A 7,663-nucleotide genomic window follows, 5' to 3' on the forward strand; every position below is an offset into this window, starting at 1 on the left:
GTAACTTTTGTAACATTTTGAGGATAAGTTTTTACGTATTTCTGGAACATGTTTGGATTTTCTTTTAATTATATTTTATAATCTTTTTATTAAATAACTTATTATTAAGCAGCATGCGTGAGTTGAGCCGTGAATTAATTAGTGCAGTAAAATGTCTCACAAAAGTTAAATATATAAAAAACCTTAATGTCTTAAGAAATTCATGTTCTACATACTAGATGATAACGACACTTGAGTACATTACATTAAATCCATGGTCACATTTAGCACAAGTTAAAAACCGACTGATCGTAGTGAAGTATGAAAAAAGCTAAATAGAAGTGAGGTATGCATGACTCATGTACTGGATTGTAGAGGTTCAAACCTAGGGTCAGGTAAAAAGAAAACTCATACCTGGCTGTAAATTAATTTACATCAAGACATTGAACTTGTGCTTAAATTTATATTTATATAGTCATAGTGTAGTTGATTACTTTGAAGCCAACCTGATGTAAGAATCCGAGTTTTTCGTTTTGCATGTTTTAGTAGTAGGGAAAAAATCAGTTTTCAAATTTCTGATAAAACAAGTGCTTGCAAAGCGTTAAAAATTAAACATTGTGTATCAAATGTCAGTGTCTCAGCTAACTTCCGTACTAAAATGCCCAATTTATTAACTGGTTTTCTTAGAAGCAAAAGTGGCAGAAAAAGACAAAGTAGCCTTTTTTCCACTTCTGCAGATGAACCTTATTACTTCGATTACGCGTTTCTAGTAATTTATAAATGTGATATATTCATTACATCAAAGTAATTCCTAGCCCACCCAAGAGATGCAATTATAAAATGTAAAATTAAGATAAAGTTGAAATGTATTTACTCTGAATGTTTTGTGTTATCACGCGGCGCGTCGGTGCGCTTGTTAAATCGAGAATGAAAATAATAATCTGACAATGGTACGGTCGGTGGAACCTGTTCGCAGAAATCGCTTCGGACTTAGGGCTGGTAACACTTCGGGTTTGCATATCTCATATCTTTGGCAGCAGAGGGAAAATGCCTCCTTTCTGTACGTCCTCTTATTCCAACCATTAAAGGTAGGCAATGCACTTGCAATGTTTTAGGTTCATGTTGTATATGGGCAACGGTAGCGTTGTTTCGCTTTTCTGGTGAAATCAAATGGCTGTCGTTTCCTACCTTCTAATTGACTACATTACGGGTGTAACATTGATGTCTTCGGATTACAGTTGATGGAGTGAAAGGGTCAAGGGTCAAGGGAAAAAATTGTTTTCGTCTGCTTTATATCTGCTAAGAAACAAAGGCTTGTCATCTCATTGGTTTTTTTACCGCCAGTGTTCGTACTGTCGGCAGCCCTATTCGCTCCGCGTTCGTACACTTGTAACTGCAAATAAACAATGTTTAATCCATATAAATTTTACCCGCGATAATAATTAATTAAACGTCGAAGCAATTCTTTAAAAAAGACCTTAAATTACCTTAAATATGTAGAATTTTGTTTCTTTTTAAGATGGAGCAGAAGTAGAAAACATAACCTCATTAGGAAAACTAACTTGATAATAACAGTGATGATATCGGAAAAAAAATTACTAATGAAATAATTTATACTAGATAAAAAAACTTATTAAACAATAATAAAATTCTGATAGTGCGTTGGTTCAAGCTAATGATTATAACAATAACAATATTAATGATTTACCTATCAGCAATGACAATTCAAGATTTGGCGAATCACATTATCCAATTTTAATAATACCTAGTGGCTAGAGATTTCACACGAGCGACATATGCGTTAATTGTTATCACTCATAGTGCCACGTGATCTCAGTCCGCGTTGCTAGTGAACTAACTGATGCTGACCCCGGGACCTCAACGCGTGGGAACTGCGGAGCGAAGGGACATCAGCTGTATGAATCATTTTATACGATATCCTAAACAGATGAAACATGAGATTGAGGATTCGAATCCGTCATTCAATTTGTCTGTTATTCAACACTTGTTAAGACATATGAGGTCAGAAGCAAGAGAAGATGCAGGTAAAAAAGTATAGGGTACAGAAAATGTCGCCAAGGAATAAATGATTAATTTAGATCTTTCTTACTTCTTATCAAATGAATAGTATAAAGTAACCTTTATTTGTGCATCAAAAACCTTACATCACTTTTTATATGACGCGTTTAATTTAACGCTGACTCTTGACTTGCCTGTTTTAGACTCGTGCATATTTTAGATGCTTTTAATATGTATAACATCGAAGCTATTTAAATTATAACATCACACAGTAGTATGAACTATCACTAACAACACAAAGACCTCGATCTCGGCCATGTTTACATTTCCCATTTGTGTTCGCATCTTCCGATGCGTGAGAAACCGTTCCTAAATGGAGCAGCGATATGTCGCTCAACTATCGATGTACTCCCAGCTCCCAGGTCATTAACATTTGCCTGCACAAATGAATAGCTAATCGAATTACTAACGGATGGTTAAATTGTGTGGTGTGACCAGCCCGTTCACTTACAGGTGTTGGTTGGAAGAATTTGAGAAGATACCAAATGGTATATGACCAATTCAACCAACCAATTCAACTTGAGGTAATCAGAGATTAATTAAATATTAGATTATATCATTGTTGCTTTGTTTTGGTTTATTACCTTTATATATATACATATATCTATAGTTTACTACGACTTATAATATTTCTTTTCTTTCGTATAACACTAATGGCTGGTCATATTATGTGTAGAGTTTTGTACCTCATTATTTTCTGGTTACTTTTTTCTCAATTTATCTTTTTAAAATGTTCTAACCGCCGAAGTATATTTCAGCTAATATTATTCACTAAATTATCTTCAAACTCTCTTATATCACTAACTCTGACAATGACACTAATGAAGTTGAAACATTTCCCCTACGAATACATTTCAAGGGTATTAAAATATTTTACATTATTAAAATGTTTAAATTACACTTACTATGAACGTGCACAAAATGAGTTTAACTTTCAATATCGTTAGTTATGCTTAAACGTTCAAACATTCAGTCGACAAAGCGGCGTGCATCTTCGGACACCGTGACCATGTCTCTTAATGGCCTACCATACAAATTTACAATCCATATATTTGTAGGTACCGATTACAAACATAACACACTCAAAATTAAGTTCTATTACCATATATTTAAAGTAATTATTAGCGTAGCACTAGAAAAAGTGAGTTTGTCAACTTGCCTCATTCTTCCTTTATTTATCGACACCAAAATCTTATAAAATGCCGATGCTCTGGTAGAAAAAAAATTTGTTTCTATCAATATGTGATATCTATGAACAACAATCAGTAAGGGTTGAGAAAAAAAGTATTTTATTACATGACTACATCGAGCCTTCAAGTAAAACATATGTTAGTTGTTGTGAAGATATTTGGTGTTTGGATTGATCGGAGTATTTACTTAAAATGTTTCGTTATCTAAAATGACCTTTCAACATGTTTTTGTAAATATTTCTTTAGTGTGAACTCCTGATACGACATTCAAAACTTAGCTTGCAAGAAGAAAATCTGCTAGTCTTCTAGTTATTTAAAAAAAAAAAAATGGGACCCATCTGCAAGCACTGCCTTTCGATTAAAATATTTTTTATCAAAATCGGACCACAAGGGGCGGAGTTTCGCGGTAACACATAATATAAAAAAATAAAAACACAGTCGAATTAATAACCTCCTTCTTTTTGAAGTCGGCTGAAAAGAAAATATCTAATAACTTTGAATAGTCTATGTCAGTAAACGCAAACCTATCTTACTAATCTTACTAATATTATAAATTATAAATGTGAAAGTTTAGATGGATGGATGGATGTTTGAAGGTCGTCAACGGGTCTTGATGAAAGGTATAGATGTAGAACATAGTCTAAAAGAACACATAAGCTACTTATGATTTTTTTATTCCGCGCGAACGGAGTCGCGGGCGACAGCTAGTAAGGACATATAACACAGTTTTACATATATTGTAACACAAAAAAATCTCTATAATAACTACAGAGTATCATTAATATATGTCAAATAAAAATCCCGTATTAACTCCAATCGAAACTCATTTACAAAGTAGTACTCAACTGCACTTTCGGTAGATTAATTTAGGCCACAGTGCAGAAACACAGCGCATCCACTTTGATAAAAGTTAACCTACTCATACATCATTATAAACTAGCAAATATTTCCATTGATATATGAACCAAAATACCAGACAAGCATTGCCTTTTGACTTAGTACATTTAATGTTTTCTTTATATTCTATTGAATAAGGGTACCGCGAACCCAATTTTTTATTTCTATCAACTTCTTGACTAGAGTTTTTCGAATCTATTTACCATAATTCGTATTTTTCTTACTGAAGACACTTATACCTTACTGGATATCTGACTATGTCAAGTAGATGTACAAGTATGAATTTATAAATGTCATTCGTGCTATTCAAATGACTACTGTATTTGATAGACTGTGACAAGCGCCGCGCGGTGGCCGCGGCAGTGTATGCGCTATCTGTAACCGACGGATGTGTCTCGGGATAGCATCTCGTCGCTTCCGCCCATTTATCTGCCAGTCTATACCCCCTCCCACTAAACCCCTCTTCAACTAAGCCCCCCTTGGATACATGCGACCATTGGTAAGCGATCGACATGTGCTCTCATCTCCAGGTGTAACTCAACAATGATTAGTTTTAAGTCTGATAAAATGAAGACATTTGCAAGCACAGTTGTCACGCGATAAAAATGGTCGATGCGGGGCAATAGCTATAAAAGAGGTAAGTATTTGACTATCATCTCATATTACCTTACAGAGGGTCTAGGAACAACATAAATTTAAATAATGCCTAAGGGAAAATTATTGACCCGTTTTGTTGGTTTCGATCATTATCCAAACAAGATATATTGTATTTTACAAACGTAAAATTAATTATTATTATGAACTGAAGAAATTAAACCTCACAATATTTTCTTTTTGAACTTTAATGTCTTCATCGTTATGAATAAATTCACAATAGCATACCCTTCTAACATATTCTTTATAAGGGGACCTTCTAAATAAGTGTGTGAAATTACATTCTAAATTTCATTATCACTGCTAAAGATACTGGTTTTAAATAACTAACGGTGCATTCAATGTTAGAATTAAAGACACCACAAGTGCCTGTCGGTCAAGGCCTGCTAACAAAGCGCATTTTCGGTGACAGCCAATGATTGGCCTCACAATAGACTTCATTACTGAATTATCCGTTCAACTGCTATAGAATTATGAACCTTAATAGCTTACATTTACAATGTACACAAAGATTCAAATATTTATTTTCTTTTTTCTATAACTTGCACACGTCAAATGGCCAGTGATAAATTGAATAGGAACTCTTTGATCGAAATTATCCAATTTATTTTTTTGTTGAGCATATGTCATTCTCTAAGATGGATTTTGTAATCATTGAATACTTTTTTTTGTTTATTTTATAATGATTGACATAGAACAATGTAAAAGTTAAAATCAAAGAATATCAATTAGGTAAACTCAAAATGTATGAATAACTTGCGAGTGACATTTAAAAATTAGTGTTTTTATCTACAGACCCTTACAATTACTAACAAAGTGGGTCACAATCTTTAATACAACTCTATCAGCCTTTCATATCTGAATCCATTCCCTTCTTACACATATGACATTTCATACAACCATACTTTCTTCTGTCTTCCTTAACTTTTGTAGCTATCTATATTCAAATTCATAACTTTCTTCATTATGTGCCCATCTCCCATCATAATACAGTGTAAACTCTTTATAACGTTATCCTTTATAACAATAAACTCCCTGTAACGTAGAAGTGAGCCCAACTTGGTTGGTTTGCGTTAAAACCCACATATTGAAACACTCTTTATAGCGATACGCCATTCTCTATTACGAAGAAATGTGTTCATATTTGTAGACAGTAAATATTTATTATCTGTATTATTGTTTATATTATTTTATGTTATTTATCTTGTTAATTTTGTTGTTTTTTGTTCACTCCATATAACGATAACTCTGTATAACGACAAAAAATGCTCAGTCCCTTGAGTTTCGTTATAAAGAGTTTACACTGTATATCCATACCACGCTTACCTTTTGCTTGTCAATTTCTCTATCTCTGGTATACTGCATGAGACAATTATAAAAATGACTAATGTTATATAGAATAGGTTAACCAAGAATGGTCATAAGTCTAAAGTGGACACTACACAATGCCTACTAATTGCCCTGAACGATTACGAGGGGGTGTTTATTACCAATTACATTTTCTGTTTGTTACAATTGTGAACACGTGTTACTTTGTTGTCTTTAAACATCTGTAAAGTTATTAATATAAATATTAAAAAGGGATAAGCTTTGTTTGTTTTTTATTAAAACTAACATTTTTCTTGCACTTATTTGATTATCAAATATTATTTATGAATACACCATTTACAAATATAAAATAACACTATTTATAAATCATAGTAGTCTTATCACTACACACTTTATAATAAGATTTTATTTTACAGTGGTTAATCGCGCATAAACACTGTTTGTTTGGCGCACGAATAAGCCGAGTCGAACTGTGAAAGACCACTACCACAGCGCGTTTGGTCTGAACAGTGTGCTTGCCGGAGGTATAAATTAAGTCTACGTTCCCTTCCCACTCTTAAACAATAAACAAGATAGTTTGGAAATTAAGTTCTAGATTGTACTTGACCAAATAAAATTCAGTTCGAACCAAAGAAAATAAATTAATCCAAAAAGATCAAGCATGTACTTAACACGATCGACATTTGCCCAAACAATTGGTCACCAACATCGCTCATAATTCATGAACGGACATCCACGTTGCACATAATAGTCGTGACGGTACAAACATTCGGAAGCTTCGACTTAGACACGACTGATGTTTTTTTCCTGTTCACCGTACGAATACGGTAATTTGTGCTTTTTATTTCTTGATTTTTGAATCATTAGCCGCATTAAAACGGTCTTTTATGTCTAAACATCTGAACAATAAAGCCGTAGACCTTAGATATGTGTCATTTAAATTGCTATTATGTTTTTCAAAACTTGATTTTTAACAACATATATCTTATAATACTTATTAATTTCCTTAGGTGGCAAAAGAGCAAGCGACCACCTGAATATGCCGAAGTAGTGAATTGACCGTTGCTCATCTGCAATAGCAGATGCGTTGCCTACTTTTAATCAATGAAGGAAAGACTCACAGAAAAAGGATATAAATACTTACATATTCTAATGTTTTATTTAATACTAGCTTTTACCCGCGAGTCCGCGCGGAATAAAAAATAGAAAACGGGGTAAAAATTCCTATCCTATGTCCGTTTCCTGGCTCTAAGCTACCTGCCCACCAATTTTCAGTCAAATCGATTCAGCCGTTCTTGAGTTATAAATAGTGTAACTAACACGACTTTCTTTTATATATATAGATTCTTCGCTACACCGCCAAGATGCTGCATTGACTTCTGCTTTGGGTACTGTAATCGCATTTGTTTTAAACTATGGTAGATTCCAAAGCAGTATTAGCTGCTGCAAGAATGAACAGTTCACGCGCTATACAGACTAAAGCATTATCATTTGGTCGAGCTTAAATTTCTTTTTAAAGTCGCTATGTTGAATGG

Source organism: Papilio machaon, chromosome 17 (genome assembly GCF_912999745.1).
Source record: "Papilio machaon chromosome 17, ilPapMach1.1, whole genome shotgun sequence".
Classification (NCBI taxonomy): Eukaryota; Metazoa; Arthropoda; class Insecta; order Lepidoptera; family Papilionidae; genus Papilio; species Papilio machaon.